The 16,413-nt window shown below is 48.4% G+C and overlaps 1 pseudogene; it reads left to right on the forward strand.

The window, feature by feature from the left end:
* Positions 1-1,885: 1,885 nt before the first annotated feature.
* On the forward strand, positions 1,886-2,004 carry LOC112476578 (annotated as a pseudogene).
* The last annotated feature ends 14,409 nt before the right edge of the window (positions 2,005-16,413 follow it).

Consider the following 16,413-nt stretch of genomic DNA (forward strand, 5'->3'; position numbering starts at 1 on the left):
TCATAGTTGACGACTTTTTAAATGCTTATTATAAATCAGACACTGTGCAAGATGTCAGCGACACAGACACCGTCTGAAAATATACATGTCATTAAGAATGAGAGAGAGATAAATGAACACCGTAATGGGATGTGGCCAGGACGGTGTTGGTGTCCTTTGGAGAGGCAACCACTCCCGTTCTGGGGGCTCAGGAGAGGTTTCTGGAAGAATGACATCTAAGAGGGGACCTGAGGGATAGAATTAGCAGTTATCCGGAGAAAGGTTAGGAAGTGGGAAAAAGTGACCTGGGCAGAGAGGACAAGTGCCGAAGCCCACAGACAAGAGAGGGCGTGGTGAACCTGAGGCACCAGCAGTGCGGCAGGATGATGCAGAGACAGAGTCTGCAGGAGGGGCTGGGTCCGGATCACGAAGCATCTCGTAGGTTGGCTGTAGGAGGCTGACTCTCATCTCAAAGAAAGCGAAAAGGTATGGCGAGGTTTCTGTCATGGAATTCTTTCAATAGAATCGTGTTTTAGCAACAGAATTCTCGTTTCGGTGTCGGAACTGAATCAGGAATAGGGAAGTCAGGTGGGAGGTTGCTTAAATAATCTAGGTGAGGGGTGAGGGTGCTGCCCTGAATCAAGACAGTGGTTGTAGAGATTAAAAAAAAAAAAAATTTTTTTTTAAATTCTAGAAGCAATGAGAAGGTAGGACATGGCAGCAGCTGGCGTTCCTGGGATGGGCAGAAGTCAAGAGAAACAATTTGAGTTGTGAGACGGCATTGTGCTCTCGGCTTAGCAATGGAGAGCTCATGAACCCACGCAGCACGATGACCTCTGACCCCTGCACGCGCGCACGTTTGCCTTAGGAAGCCATCCAGCAGAACACTGTCCGATTTCCACGCTGACAAGCACAGGCTCACTGCGGATCCCAGCTTGCTTGCTTTCCTCTGCGCATCCCGCCTCAGCCCTCCCGGGGCTGCGGCCCGTCCACTGGTCTCTTCGACAACTTCCCTTTCCGTCTCTCGCATGCTCAGGCTCTCCCTCCAGGGTCTCTTTGGGCAGCACAGTGTCGCGCGCCCATTTTTCAGTATCCCTGGAAAGGTAGATTACTTCAACTAGCGTACCAATCGCGTTCACCTCCTGAAGCACGTGATTGCCTGTTACCTGGCGCTACCTGGGCTCCCAGAAAGGATTTTCAGAATGACACGCCCTAGAGAAGCACGTGCACCACGGAGCCTTCCTCTTAGGCCCCGCCCTCACTGTCCCCTCTTGTCTCCTGGGGAAGAAGGGGGTCACCTGCCTGTTCTCAAAAGCTACGACAGGGTAAGGAAATTTGGGTATGAACGACAGTGAGGAAAGTTACATCTTGGCCTCGACTGCCTACGTGATGTAAGGGGCAAGAGAATTTGCTAGAAGTGAGAAGCGTCTACTGAAAGGCCTTCCAAGAGCATGAACATGGAACAAACTTTGGCTCGACAGAACAGGGACCAGATCTGAGCAGGAGACACCAGACGAGAGCATGTCTGTCCCTAGAGTATGCGGCAAACTGCGGCCATTTGTTTATTTCCTTAAAACATGCTTACCAGAGCCTGCCTCCATTTACTGAGCGCTTTGTACTAGTCCCAGGATATACAAAGATACACAAGATACAGCCTGCGGTGTATGTCGGGAGGCGCGTGCGTAAACAGGCAGGTGCAGAAGAGAAGCTACGCCGCGTGACAGGGGTGCGGGCACCGAGGGAGCGCGCGCCTCCCCCCGGCCGTGCAAGCGCAAAGCCAGCACGCCTGCCTGGCCCTGCAACGAGTGCCTCCTTAAATTTTGTCCCCTAGATGCCTCTCTTGTCTCACCTCAATCTGGGCCCTGGGTAGGACACGGTAGTGACAGCAGAAAGAAGTACCAGGCAGGTCCAGGGCCACGCCACCCTGAACAAGCCGGATCCCGTCTGATCTCGGAAGCTAAGCAGGGTCGGGCCTGGTTAGTACTTGGATGGGAGACCACCTAGGAAGACCAGGTGCTGCAGGCTTAAGAAATAAAGAATAAAGGATTGTAAACTAACAAGGTCCTCGTAATCTGCGAGGTCAACCAAGGGTTGCCTCGCCTAAAAAAAAAAAAAAAATTAAAATGAATAAAAATAAAGACAACAAATCTAAAAGAAGAAGAAGTACGGACAGAGGACTAAGCCGCCCGCAGCGTCCACCGCTCACGATATTGCCTGCAGGGCGGGATCGGCCTTGGAGAGACGCCCGCGGCTTCGGCTTCCAGAGAAGATGCGCTCATCTAAGATGCGCTCATCTAAGACGCGCTCCTCTCTGAAGCCTCGGCCCTGGAGGCTGTCGCCAACCAACACCAGCGCTCGGCAACGAAACAAACAAACACACTGAAAGGCTACGCCCAGCACACGGCCCCCTCCTCGGCACCCAGTGCACCCTCTCCGAACCTCCGCCTTCTCACCAGCGACACTTGGCCGCGCGTGCCGGTCAACGGGAGGACCGGGGCTATCTTACTCCGTTTTTTTTTTTTTTTTTGTAAAGCATGTTTATTTTTCGCAGCAAAATATGCGTAACATAGACTTTTCCGTTTTAACCGTCACCAGATCTACTTCCGAAATGTCTTCTTCAATTTGAGTGTCTTTATCACAATGGGATTTTAATCACTCCTTACTGAACGAGCTGTTGAACCCACGCATGAATTAACCCCACCGTCCAGAGCTTGACTATAAGCACACAGCGACTGGGATTTCCTTTGCCGCTCTGCAAAAAAATGACAGAGGACAGAGGCTATAAAATTTAAACAAGGTGTAGATAATAGAAATGGCTACATCAAAGGAAATCTCTTTAGAAAGAGAGCCTGTGCTAATGAAGTATCCTGGCACCCTTTTGATGAAGAAGCTGCATGACAGAACTCAATGACCGCCACAAGCAGGTGACACACTCCCGTGCCAAGAAACCATTTCCAGAGGAGGCGGGCCTGCCGGCCTTCTGCAGGTGGTTTGACCCCTGAAGTTTTGTTCGAAAGCACTCACAAGATTTTTGATGTTTCTTAAGTGTTTTTCCCGTCTTCTCTCTAGGAGAACACACTGTCCTATTACTATCTTTAGACCTGAAAAATAGACTGACAATAATATTTCTTCTCTGCGCTCTATCAACATGTGAGCTTCGGGGCACCAGGCATAGAATGGAGGTAAATGCTGACTTGATTTCGCAGTGATGGGTCAGTTCCGGCTTTAGATGGAGACCGGGTGGGACGAGGTGGGCAGGGAGGAGAGTGACGAAGAGAAATCTTAGGTCATATAAAAAAAATCAACAAAGGTTTGTTTTATTCTGGTCAAAATTTTCCAAATACATTAAGCACGCTATCAAATAGTCTCATTTGTCAACGCCGCTTGCTTTGCACCGAGGGCCCGGTTATCCGACTGTGCTGTCTGTCCCCAGGGGCCCGGGGGTGGCCCAGCTCAGAGGCTGAGGAGGAATGACGGCCCACAAGACCTTGCTCCTGCCACGGGGCACCGTGCGGGGGTCCGAAGCACAGACCTGTGTTTCCTCTCGGCCTCCCACTGGCTCGGAGATGCTTTTGCATGTTCGTATGTTTACATTCAAACCTCTTCACGTAACCGTTAGGATAGTCATTACAAGTACCGAAAATTATCGTCTGACTTTTCCTCCCCCTTGAAATAACAGCATGACCCCCAAACAAATCTGTATCCATGGAGGCAACCTCAAAACAGAGTTCACTGCTGCCCTGGAAGCAGGCTGACACATTTTCCAGGATTCTAGGGCAAAGTAACTGCCAGGAATGAAGTGTATGAATTGTCTCTCCCAAGACGTAAAATATAAACGCATTGGGCAGAAGCCATGTACCTGCAGCGCAGGACAGAAAACCAGCTTTCCGGTGGGGTGGGGGGGGGCGGTGGAGAAGGACCTTGATGGTGCCACAGAGGAAGGACGAACGCCTGCCACAAGGGCAGCTGTCGCGAGCAGCAGAGCCTGCCGCTCCCCCTGCTCACGGCTCGCTGGTTTCTCCGGAGACTCGTTCTTGCTCTCCCGCCTTTGAGAAATTCGTGGATTGAGTTTTTCTTTAATTTCATGCTGCCGTAAAATCACCGTACGCCCGAGGAGAAACGGACACCGTCCCACGGGACGGCCGTGCAGAAACGGCTCCCCGGGGCTCCCTGCCGGCCAGGCGGCCGAGCTACCACCGCGGTTCTGTTCCTTCGCCTTCGCTCCACTCGGGTCTCAGGCTCTGGGTGAGCTTATTTTGCTTAGAAATTGAAGCCTCTGCTCTGGAATTTCTCAGCCCTGTCCACAGTGCCCTGGCTGCTTCCCAAACTCCCCTGGGCCGGTCACCGGTCCCACTTCTTTGCAGACGTGGACTTAAATATTTAAGCAGCTTTGGATCTATTATTTAAACAGAAATCCCACGAATGAGGGTAGATTCTAATTCGCATCCTCAAGCAATAATCTAGATTAGGAGCCGGCACTTTCTCCGTAAAGGGCCACACAATGGGTATTGCAGGGTGCCAAGCCCAGTGGTCTCTGTCGCAAGCACCCAGCTTCGCCCGGGTGGGTGGAAAGCACTCACAGACAGATAGGGTGTCACGAGGGAGCGTGGCTGTGCTCCAGTAAACTCTGCTTATACAACAGGCATAGGCTGGGTGGTCTGCTGGCCTTCCCCACCTCCAGACGACTCTCTAAGACAGCCACTTTCCTTTATTTTCATGTGTTTGGTTCTACCACATCTGAGAGTTACGAAAGTTCTCAAATTTACGTAAGCTAGCTCTACATTCATATGCGTTTCTTAAAATTGCAACACACCAATGTACTTTTCAATTAATCATAATCTTACGGATTGAATAAAACACACTAAATTCCATCTGGCTAAATTCCAATTCATTCTCTGAACATATGAGCATATTTTTATGCAGTTGTCATTTGCAGATACATTCCATTTTTCTATGTTGTGATTTATACTCAGTACACTTTTGTAGCACTGTTGCTATATATCAATATAGCCTGCTTACTTATTTTTAAAGACTATGCCATAAGCATTTCATTAATACCCACCAATCGGCAAACTTATAAAGCTGGCTTGCTAAAAATTCTCCTATTGTTAAATATTTGGAATTTTTCCCATTTTTTTCCCCCATGAGCCAAATAAGGCTGCTATAAAAATCTCTGTACAAGTGACATGCAAGAAAGTTAAAATCCAAATGTAAAAGCCACATTATTTCAGCTAGGTCGGCTAATTATTGGGCTTGACACATGGCAATGTGACACACTCATAAACACAACCAGGTAATTTTTTTTAAAGCAACCAGAATATAAATTCATGGAACTGCCCATCATGTTGACTGATCTTTCAGAAGACTATCCTAAACGACTTGTTCTAAGAAATGCAATTTGATCTTAGATATTTCTTTATTCTGTACTGGTCTCCAAATGTCCCCTCTCCCTTCACAGTTTCGATGGCATATCTCAGTATTACTATATAAGCTCGCCTGTGCTGATGGCTTAAAAACGTCAATCTGTGTTCAAATACTGGACTTCAGTGTTCTAAATAAGATAGTTTCACTGTGGGAAAGGACTTTTTTAAACGAGACTCTGTAACCACAAACTTAAGTAGGAAATTGTTGGGTCTGACTACATAAACACGAGAGACGTGTACCGTACTACGAGAAGATCTTTGCGAAATCTGAAGTCAACGGGATTAATACTTAGATTATAGAAGGAATTCCTATAAATCATTGAAAAGATGGAAAACAGATAAAGGATATGAATTGTCAATGCACAAAAATGAGAAACCTCAATGACAAAAGTCAGAGATACTCAATCTCGCCCATAAGAGGAGATACAAAAATTACAACAGCAGTATAATGCCACTTAATACCCACCAACTGGCAAACGTTTCAGAATCCGAGGACTCCGAGTTTTCAACAAGCCGTGGGAAACAGGAGTCCACATGCAGAGTTGGTAGGAGTGGGAGCTGGCACTGTCCTTCTGGAGAGTGATCTGGCAGCTTCTCGGGGAATTAGTGCCTGTGTACCCTACAATACAACGCTCTCTCTCCTGGGAATACACGCCTGGGAAATTCTCGCATGGGCTCATAAGGTGCCACATAGAAAAATGTACACGGCAGCATTATTTGTAGCAGCAAATAGCGGTCCATCATCAGATGGCTACGATGCAGCTGTCAGAAGCGATGAACTAGTGGTATACGTTAGAACACAGGACCGAGTCAAAAGGTAAGCAGTATAATGTGACACTATCAAAGATATAAGTACATACATAAAATACCAACACATTTTTCACAAGTTCACACATATCGAGAACATATAGTAAACATCTTAAAGAAGGTGCAACTCAATGGTAAAAATAGTAATGGAAAATGGGGCTGAGGGGAGGTCCGAGACGGCGGCGGCACAGGTGGGTGCACAGCTCACCTCCTGCCACGAGCAAACTCACATACACACGTGCGTGGGGCACGATTACTCCTGAGATTCCACTGCATGGACTGCTTCCAAACAACAAACAAGAGAAAGACACCGAATAGACAAGGCTGAGAAGCTGCGGGAGCTGCAGACACGCTCCCTACCGGAGGGGCCGGCGAGCGCCACTGTGCACATCCCCCACTTTCCTAAGTAACATGGGTCTACTCGGGAGCCCTGGCCCCCTGCGAGGTCACCAAGGCCCGTTCTAGACTTGATATATCACCTGACCCCGTTTCAGCATGAACAAAGAGAGCTAGCAGGATCAACAGGGCAGTACTACCTGCACCTGGCTTCCCATCTGGAGCCATTCCGGCTTGGTGGGCCAAGGCCCCGGAAGCCTCAGGCACCTGTTCAGCTCCCACCGGTCTGCCAAACACACTCAGCACACATCGTCTACACCGAGGCTGCTTCCTCACAAGGCCACTTATTCAAGATTGAGAGACATAGCTATTTTGTCTAATTATTTTATATAAACATAGAAATTCAAACAAAATGAAAAGACAGAAGAATATTTGTCAAATGAAGGAACAAGAAAAATCTCCAGGTAGACAAAAAAAACCTCAGGAAACAGAGATAAGTAATGCCTGACAAAGAATTCAAATAAACGATCATAAGGATGCTCACAGAACTTGAGAGTGAAATATATACTTTCCTTTCAACAAAAGGAAAGTATAAGAAGGAACCAAGCAGACCCGAGGAATGCAATAACTGAAATGAAAAAAAATACACTAGAAGGAATCAACATCAGATTAGCTAACACAGGAGAATAGATTAGCAACTTGGAAGACAGACTAGTAAAAATCAAATCAGAACAGCAAAAGTAAAAAGAATTTTTTTAAAAAGAGGACAGTTTAAGGGACCTTGGGGAAAACATCAAGCTTTTGAACATTCACCTTCTAGGGATCCAAGAAGGAAAAGAGAGAAAGAAACAGAAACTTTATTTTTAAAAAATAATAGATGAAAACTTTCTTAACTCAGGAAACAGACATCGAGGTCCAGGAAGCACAGAGAGCTCCAAACAAGATGAACCCAAAGAGACCCATACCGAGGTATATTATAATTAAAATGGTGAATGTTAAAGAGACAATCTTGAAGGAAGCAAGAGGGAGGGAAACAACAAATTACATACACGCAAAATATGAAATTAGACCACTTTCTTACGCCATATTCAAGAATAAACTCAAAATGGATTAAAGACTTAAATGTAAGACCTGACGCCATAAAACTCCTAGAAGAAAACATAGGCAGTAACCTCGTTGACATACGTCGCTCTTAGCGATATCTTTCTGAATATGCCTCCTCAGACAAGGTCCAAAAAAAAATAAATAAATAAATGAGACTACATCAAAGTAAAAAGTCTCTGCACGCCAAAGGAAACCATCAACAAAAAGAAAAGACAACCTACTGAATGGGAGAAGATATTCTCCAGTGACACATCCAAGAGGGGTTATTACACAAAATATATAAGGAACTCAGACAACTTAATACAAAAACAAAACAAAACAAAACAAAACACAAAAATCCCAGTTAAAAAATGGGCAGAGGACCTGAACGTACATTTCTCCGAAGAGGCCAACAGACATATGAAAAGATGCTCAACGTCACTAGTTATCAGGGAAATACAAACTAAAACCACAATGAGATGCCACCTCACACCTGTCAGAATGGCCATTATCAATAAAACGGCAAATAATAAGTGCTGGCGAGGACGTGGATAAAAGGAAACGCTCATGCACTGCTGGTGGGATTATGAATTGGTGCAGCCGCTACAGAAAACAGTATGAAGAGTCCTCGAAAAATTAAAAATATTGCTGCCATACAATCCCACAATTCCACTTTTGAATATTTACCCGAAGAAATCAAAAACACTAATGCAAAAGAATATTTGCACTCCTATGATCATTGCGGCATTATTTACAATAGCCAAGATATGAAAGCAACCCAGGCGTCCCTTAATAGGTGAATAGATGAGGAAGATGTGACATATGTGTGTGTGAGTGTGTGTGTGTGTGTGTGTATTACTCAGCAACAAAAAAGAATGAAATCTTGCCATTTGCAACAACACGGATGAACCTAGAGGCTGTCGTGTCAAGTGAAACACATCACAGAAAGACACATACCTTATGACTTCACTTATATGTGCAACCTAAACAAAGCAAATGTAGAAATAAAACAGAAACAGACCCATAGATGCAGAGAAGAAGCTGCTGGTTGCCAAAGGAAAGGGGCATGAGGGGCTGGGCATTCTTTAAAAAGAAAACGGGGGATGAAGGGGAAAACTCGTGGGATCAGACGTAATAAATAGCGTGCCATGAGGTGAGAGAGGCCTTTGATAAAATCAGAGCTCTGCACCTAAAATCCAAAATGTCCAAAAAAAAGAAAAAAGAAAAAAGAAAAGAAAAAAAGAACGAAAGAAAAGGAAAAGGGAAGAAAAGAAAAAGAAAAGGCACACACGGTGGAGCAGACAGGCCCCAAGGGCACAGTGGGGTTGAGGTCGACACCTCCTCGAGCACGTGGCAACTCGAACCTGCAGGATGGAAGGTGCGGATGGAGGCTCTGGTCTCAGTGTCAAGCTCTGTGGCTCTCCCAGACTAGACCGTTCCTCAATCTCTTGACATCCCTTTCTGCGTCACTCATGGTGGTGAGCCAGCCAGGGCTGGAGGTCACGGCCTCCCCATCCTGAGAAGCAGGTGACGAAGCTGGCTCCTGGCTGAGGGGTCCTGGAGACGCTCCACCGCGTTCTCGGTGAGCGGCGATATCCATGTTTCTCTCCCACGCACTGGCGGCAGCAAATGTCTGCACCATGGCCGCCGTCCAGAGGATCTGAAGCCAGAGCTTTTGCTCCGGGCGAGCGTCCAGAGGAGTCATCTGGATTCCGCAGCAGAAGAGCCCAAACCTTAAGGAGGACCCGGAGGCTGCATGGCTGCCTCTTCGTCTTTGTAGGGTGACGAGGGGAGAGGCTGGAAGCCCTCTGCCGGACACGGGTCTGGGTGCCGGCCTCACTGTGACTTTTGTCCTCGTTACGGAATGCCCGGTGCTTACGAGGCTTTCGAGAGCAAGAGGGGAAGCTCCGCCCAGGACAGGCGCGGGCTTGTTTTAGACCTGGCCCCACCTCCAGACCAGATGTGGGACAAAGCCAGCGGGTTCCAGCATAAGGTGGCAAGAAGGGTAGTCCTTCTAGGGTCACATCGAACGCCTTCCAATAAGCCGGAAGTCCCGCTATTCGCATTTACGGTAAAAACGACCACGTGTGATACCTATCGTGTTGTAAGCTGTTTATAAATAAAATCTAATTTCATAATTTTAACGAAACTGCTAACTAGCTCTCTATCATCATTCTTCGTTTACAAGTAAAAACGGTTTCCGAGAGGTTCCTGCCTTGCCCAAGGTGACAGCTAGAACGGAGCGGACCCACGATGCAGCCCAGGTCCACGTGGGCCCGCGTGTGCAGCCCAACGCCACCCTGGTATTGGGACCATGCGCTTCGGTCAAGATACAGACGTATCTTATGCAACAGATGGGAGACTAAGTCATGCCCACGACCTCGGCATTATCGACAGGTTAAAACGGGGCAGGTGCGGCCTCACAAGTAGGCCCTTGAACGAATGAAGCACAGGAAAACTGGAAAGCTCCCCAGCTTGTGACAAGCGTGCACCCAAGGAGAGCAGAATGGTGCCCGGCTAGGAGGGCCCCCTCCGTGCACGGTCCCTCCCTTCCATCTCGCACGAGGAGCACAGGGGACCGTGAGGGAGAGAAGCCTGGACACCAGCGACCCCGGCTTCGAGCAGAGGCGGGTCAGGCGCTCCGCTGGGTGAGAAGAACCTCCAAGGGAAACGGGACCCATTTTCCAAACACACCTAAGGCTGGGCCTCTACGCACACAGGGGCCATGCCCAGCACCTTGGCTCCGGGTGACGCTGGCGTGCGGGTTCAGCCCGAGCCCATGGGCGTCCACGGAGGCCATCCTGGAGCTGCTTCTGGAAGAACCCCGACCTCAGAGGGGAGGATGGATGGGCCAGCACCATTAGCTTAATTCTGTCTCCACAGAGACGGCATCTGACAGTGGAAACCGCGCCCCGTCTGTAAAGCGGGGTCTCGTCGGGGTTAAAGACGGTCACTTGAAGCTCCCGCCATGGTGTCTGACAAAACACAGGTGCTCCCACGCGGAGGCCTATAAAACGGTCAAGTCGACCCGCTAGAAGACTACCGATCGAGGGCTCGTCCTCTTAAGCGCCCTGGTGTTGGTGTTTTTTAAATCACTCCAGCAACTCTGACGTGTTGTCAGGCTGACGCTCCTGGGCTCCACCAGGAAGGGACCTTGTTGACTCTGCTAAGAACTTCACATTTTATTTTGAAACTGTCGAGGGAGATTTAAAATTAGGGCCCTGGCTTGATTAGATCTGGGGAGTTTGGGGTTTGTTTTTTAGATATATTCTACCTATACAGTCTAGAACGTGGAGCCGGACACTGAGCAAGGCTTTCAGGCAAGCAGCCCTCAGCAAAGACAAAGCCCGCACCACGGCTGTGACAAACGCTGAAGCTTGCGGGTGGGTCACACCGGGGCTTTGTGAGACCAAAGGTTCACGTCAATCATCATTTGTAAAAATGATGTGGCCCTTTCTCTGTGCTCACTCGGGATCTACCTAACCGGCCATCTGGTCTCCTCCATCCACCCTTGTCGCCAAGTCTCACCTCGTCATGTCTCTGCAGCAAGTCCTGGCTCACGCCTGCAGATCCTCCTTGTCACGGATCCTTCTGGCTGCGCCGAATCTGTCGATAAGCCTACCAGGCGAGTTTTTAAGTTTCGAGCGCCATACTTCCTTATACAGAAGTTCCGTTGGCTCTTGCTTGAATCACCCTTGTCATTTTACAGTTCCCTTACTCATGCTTCTGGCATTTCTTTGATATATTTACACATATTAAATATTCTCATTTTATATCCTGCAACTGATAAATCCAATATCTGAAGTCCTCGTAGGTCTGATTCCAAAACGTGTTTGTTTCTGCTGACTTTCACTCGTGGTGCCATGCTTTTTGAGTGAATTCGTGTTTGATTTGATTTACGTGGAAAGGGTCCTGGCAAAAGTGTCATCGTCCATAAAGAATTCGTGTTCACAGATGATAGGGAGCACTGAGATAGTGTCATCTAAAAATAAAATTTCAACTTGCAGTTTTTTGTAATTAAATAGGTAAAATGAATTTGGTATGGAACTCCCGAGAGGGTCCGCTTTCAATTAAAAATTCTCAGGGGATAACATTTTCTACCTCTCCACCGATGGCCAAGGTTAAGGCAGAGCATTTGCCTTGTGCACCCTCTTTGTGGAGGTTTTGTTTTGTTTTGTTTTGTTTTGTTTTGTTTCCTTTTTAATCTAGTCCATTCTTTGTGGAAAGCGGTTGGCCCTTTAGTGTTCTGGCTTTCTTTAACCCCCTCCCCCCTATTTGAGTGGCTTCCTATGACATGGGTGGTCACCAAGGTCACGAGGAATTAGCTGACTTCTCCAGGAAAGCTGGAGATTTAAAAGCTCACTCGCCTTTTGGATTCCCGTTTTTACTGTTTTCATCAAGTTGAAATTGCATATAAAATATACAGAAGCAGAATGTCCTAATGGTGCCTGTCAGTCTGTTTCCTGGGTCTGACTCCCAGGAAGCAGATAGATTGCCCAAGAGAGCAAGTCCGCTCTCTTAATCACTGTGCAATCTTGGGCAATCTATATGCTTTTCTAAATTGGTTTTGTCATTTGTAAAACACAAATGTGTGATAATACTTATCTACAGATTTGATTTTCATAAAGACTCATGATAATAAATGCAAAGTGCCTAGAACAAAGAGACCTTGCCTGGGATTTAACCCGAGGCAACCATTACAAATTTTGTTAGTAGATTCTCTTGGGATAAATGTCCTGAAATCTTTAAAAACTACAAATCGGCCATTTCCAGGCAGACCTGCTGCCCGCTCGGCCCAGAATGACAGTTGCAGAGACGACACCCGGTCTGGAGTCCACGGCCGGTTATTTTATGGATGAGGGTGGTGGTAAAGAGAATTTCTCTTCTTCTCCATCTGCATGTCATTCTGTATCCCCATCAGAAATAATCCAGTGGCATAAATGACATCTTCGCTAATGTACAAATGATTGCCTCTGAAACGAAATAATAAATAAGGCAGGAAGAATCTCAAGCGAGAGATCAAGGGCTGTCATTATATGGAATCCTGCAGAATAACGGGGGGTATGAGCTCGGTGGCATTTGGGCTGTGAAATTAGCATTCTCCATCCATCAGGGTGATGGACTTAAGGGTGACATCCACAGTGTGCAAAGGGTAATGTGATTCACGTATTTCCGATTCACTTACGCTAATGTAATTTGGACCTGGCGTGATAGATACCGAGGACTGTACCGACCACCTTCTCTCCGTGTGGTGCATTGGGTCAGATGAAAAGGAATGAGACCTTGTTGTCCTTTTGAAAATTCTGAGGGCCACTGGCTTGTACATGTGGCAAAGCATCGTTACTTCTAAAGGCTTTTTAAAGTTTGTCGCGTGACGGTGGTCACTTCGGACATTTTGTTGACTGTTCCCTGCAGCCATCATTTAAAAGTCTGTCTTTCTAAGGAATAATAAGTTCCGGCAGCATCAGAAATGGGAAGGTCTCCTGTATCTTATGAAATACTTGCCCATGAAACCATGAGAAGGGGCCAGGGTGTCCTTTCTTCTTCTCTCTCGAGGGAGGTTTACATTGACCAGAATTGACTTTGCTGGCAACTTTGCCTTCCCGCCAACGGTTACTCGGCCTGCCACAAGTATTACGTGGAACTCTACAATGAGGATCTCAGCTTGAGCTCCCCAGGAAACAGACTGTGAAATATAGGTTCGCTGGCAGGTCTACTGAGAAGTGTTTTGGGATACAATGACTATGAGTGGGCAAGGAAAGCAGAGTTGGGCAAAAGGAGAAGCTGAATTAGGATGCGGTTCTAGCCAAGGCCTCACCTGTTCTGGAGAGTTCTGGAACAGAGGGTGGCCTTTCGGGGCTGTCCTGAATTGAGGCCAGTGGCCCATCTTTTGTTCCACTGTCCTGACCCCATCACTGGGCTACAACCGTGGGCGAAGAACTTTCTTTTACCAAGACCGGTGCCTGAGAAGGCACTCAGCAGCTGGGGGAAATGTACACCTCCTCCAGGCAGGACCTGGGCAATGCATTGCAGCATCCCCTACCCGGGGGAGACGCTGGTGAGCAAAATCAAACACAGTCCCCTGCCTTGTGGAGCTTAGAGTCTAGTGGGTATTCACAGTGTTTCTCTATTTCCTTTGTCTTGACCTTAGGAAGTCACCACTCGTCCCGCCCTTGGTGGCCCTGCCCCCACTCTGCCTCGTCTGCCTCTTCCAGCTTTCTTCCACCCTACAGCTGTGGAGACCACTACAATCATAGGCACGTCCAGGTCAGCAGTGGGCACGTTTCTGCTTAAGGACAGAGTTCCCTGAGCTCAGTGGTGCTGTGATTCGGTTCGGTGACACCGCGATCTGCCATCACAGCGAAACACAAGGCATATTTAACACTGGTCCCGGGACGCACACTGTCCAGCCCTGCCCGCCCCCTGGTGCCCTGCGGAACTGGCTCTAGACTGCTGGTCTTCAGCCGCGGCGAGCATCGGCACCTCCTGAGACTAGTTTTAATGACACGGAGGTGTCTGGCCCCCGAGAAAGTCTCGTTTAGCAGGTCGAGGTTGGGGCCTGGCCCCTGTAATTATAAGGAGATTCCGAAGCGGTTCCTACACATCCCCGGTTTGAAAAGCGGTGCCCTGCTCCACCTGCTTTGCGACGCTGTGAGCCTCATCGCTCAGACTTACGCTCATGACCTGAACACGTCTCTCCTCTGGCCAGATGCTGCTCCACTCCAAAGACTGGGCTCAAGTGTCACCACCGTGTTTAAGGGCACAATGGCCCCAAGATGGAGCGCAGGCTCTGGAATCGGGTGCGTGACATCAAATCGCAACATCCTGACGTGACAGGCCCCGGGCCCGGCGTTTCTTACAGAACCTCTCTGAGCTTCCGTTTCCTGTCTGCTGCATGAACATAATGATGACATTTCGCAGGGTTCCCAGGCTCACAGTGAGGATTAAATGATGTGACACAGGCAAGGTGTGGATTCCCTACTCTCGGAGGCTGCGTTACACACGTATTGGGTACGCGGCTGGGCACATACTAGGTCAGCAGCCGCCACTTCCCTCCGCGGAGCCGGCAGGGCTCGGCGTGGCCAGGTCTGGCCACATGTGCTCGGAAGTGGGGCCTCGGGCGTGGGACCCCTCCGAGCCTCAGCCCCTTCGCTTTAAAACTGGAGTGATAACAACTACACAGTATCCACCGCAGAAGGATGCTGCGAAGATTTGAGAAGGCCGTCCACATAAAGAGTCTCAGCGAATATCTATGATTATTATTCTGTGAAAATGTTCTGTCCTCCCACTCACGAGGCAGAATTTACATTCCTACTTTGGCACTTTATTCATATCATGATGAAAGTATTCGTGTTACTTAACAATTATCCTACGTTTCTCCATTAGATCCTCTTCTGTTCATATATCTACATCCACATCTACGTCTACACCAAGTCCACATCCATGTCATCTATAGATCATGCATATCTACACCATTTATACCTATACCTACACCATCTCTCTCTACAGCTATGTCATCTACATTTATATCTATACCATCTATATCTACATCTATGTCATCTATCTGTACATATAAAATAACTATGATCGCACAGGTGCTTGACGAACGTTAACGAACCCCTAGCCCAACCTAAAATAAACAGATAAGGTTTTTATTAGACCAACCAGAGGCTGGGTTGGCCCATAGAGAGGCCAGGAAAGCTGGCTCATATGTGACCTGGTCCACTTGGGGATAATCGACAGTACCCCAGACGCATCGTGTGTTTCACGGGAGGCGGGGCGAGCGCTCCCGGAACCGCTTAGACGGTCCTCAGTGCAAATGCTAACGAGGAAGACGAGGAAAGGAATAAAGGGAGGCTTGCCAAGGGCGACAAGCTCTGGAGGGAGAAGAATGTTGCATGACAACATCATGGCTGTGGGTGATTGTCTGGGCGGCCAGAATCTTTCCCCTTAGTCACTGAGGGAACTCATGTCTTACGGTAATCGGGTACAGCGTCTTACAAAGCTGACGTAAGAACAGATGAGACAGGCGGGGGACTCAGGTTACTCTCGTTCTTCAGAGGGGTAAACTGAGGCATGGCATAGGCATCAACTTCCCCCTAAGCCTCATACCAATGAAGTGGCAGACGTGATCGAAACAGCTCCAAGTTATCAAAAATCTACTATTTCCCTGCATTGCTTATTCTCACATTCACTACCCTGGGAGGTAAATATTAGACGGAGGTTCACAGAGTAAGTAACTTATCTACGGTCACAGGGTGATTGACAGAACTTGAGACCAGCCCATCCCTGTGCACGGCGTCACACCCAGAGCCTGATCTGGGGCCCAGAACACCGCCCTGGGGAGTGAGGAAACAACACTGGCTTCTGAAAGATCCGTGAGTCAAGTGTCAAGATTTCAGAGACTAGTGAATGCTCAGGACACGGTTCAAGGAGAATCTGCCCCCCGCCTCCCCCGTGAAGGCTGCTCCGAACCGATGTTCCCAGTTTAATGCGTGTGGTTAAGCTGCGGTGAAGTTTGGGGGCCCTGCTCAGGCCTTGGGGAAGGAGCAGTGCGGGGATCCAGCCCTGAGCTGGAAGGAGGGGCCTCCCACAGAGCGGGGAAGAGCTGTCCTTCCTCCGGGCACCTGCAGAGAGGAGCGCGAGGTCCCCGGAAAGCGTCACCTTCACAGCTGGACAGACTGGGTTTAATGCCCGTTCTGACGTTCTCCAGGGTGTGTCTACGGGGATGTCGCCCCGCCTCCGAGGTCAGGGCTGTTTGGCCGTCTTTACAGCAATGGGACAA

The sequence above is a fragment of the Pteropus alecto genome, unplaced genomic scaffold (genome assembly GCF_000325575.1).
Source record: "Pteropus alecto unplaced genomic scaffold, ASM32557v1 scaffold101, whole genome shotgun sequence".
NCBI lineage: Eukaryota > Metazoa > Chordata > Mammalia > Chiroptera > Pteropodidae > Pteropus > Pteropus alecto.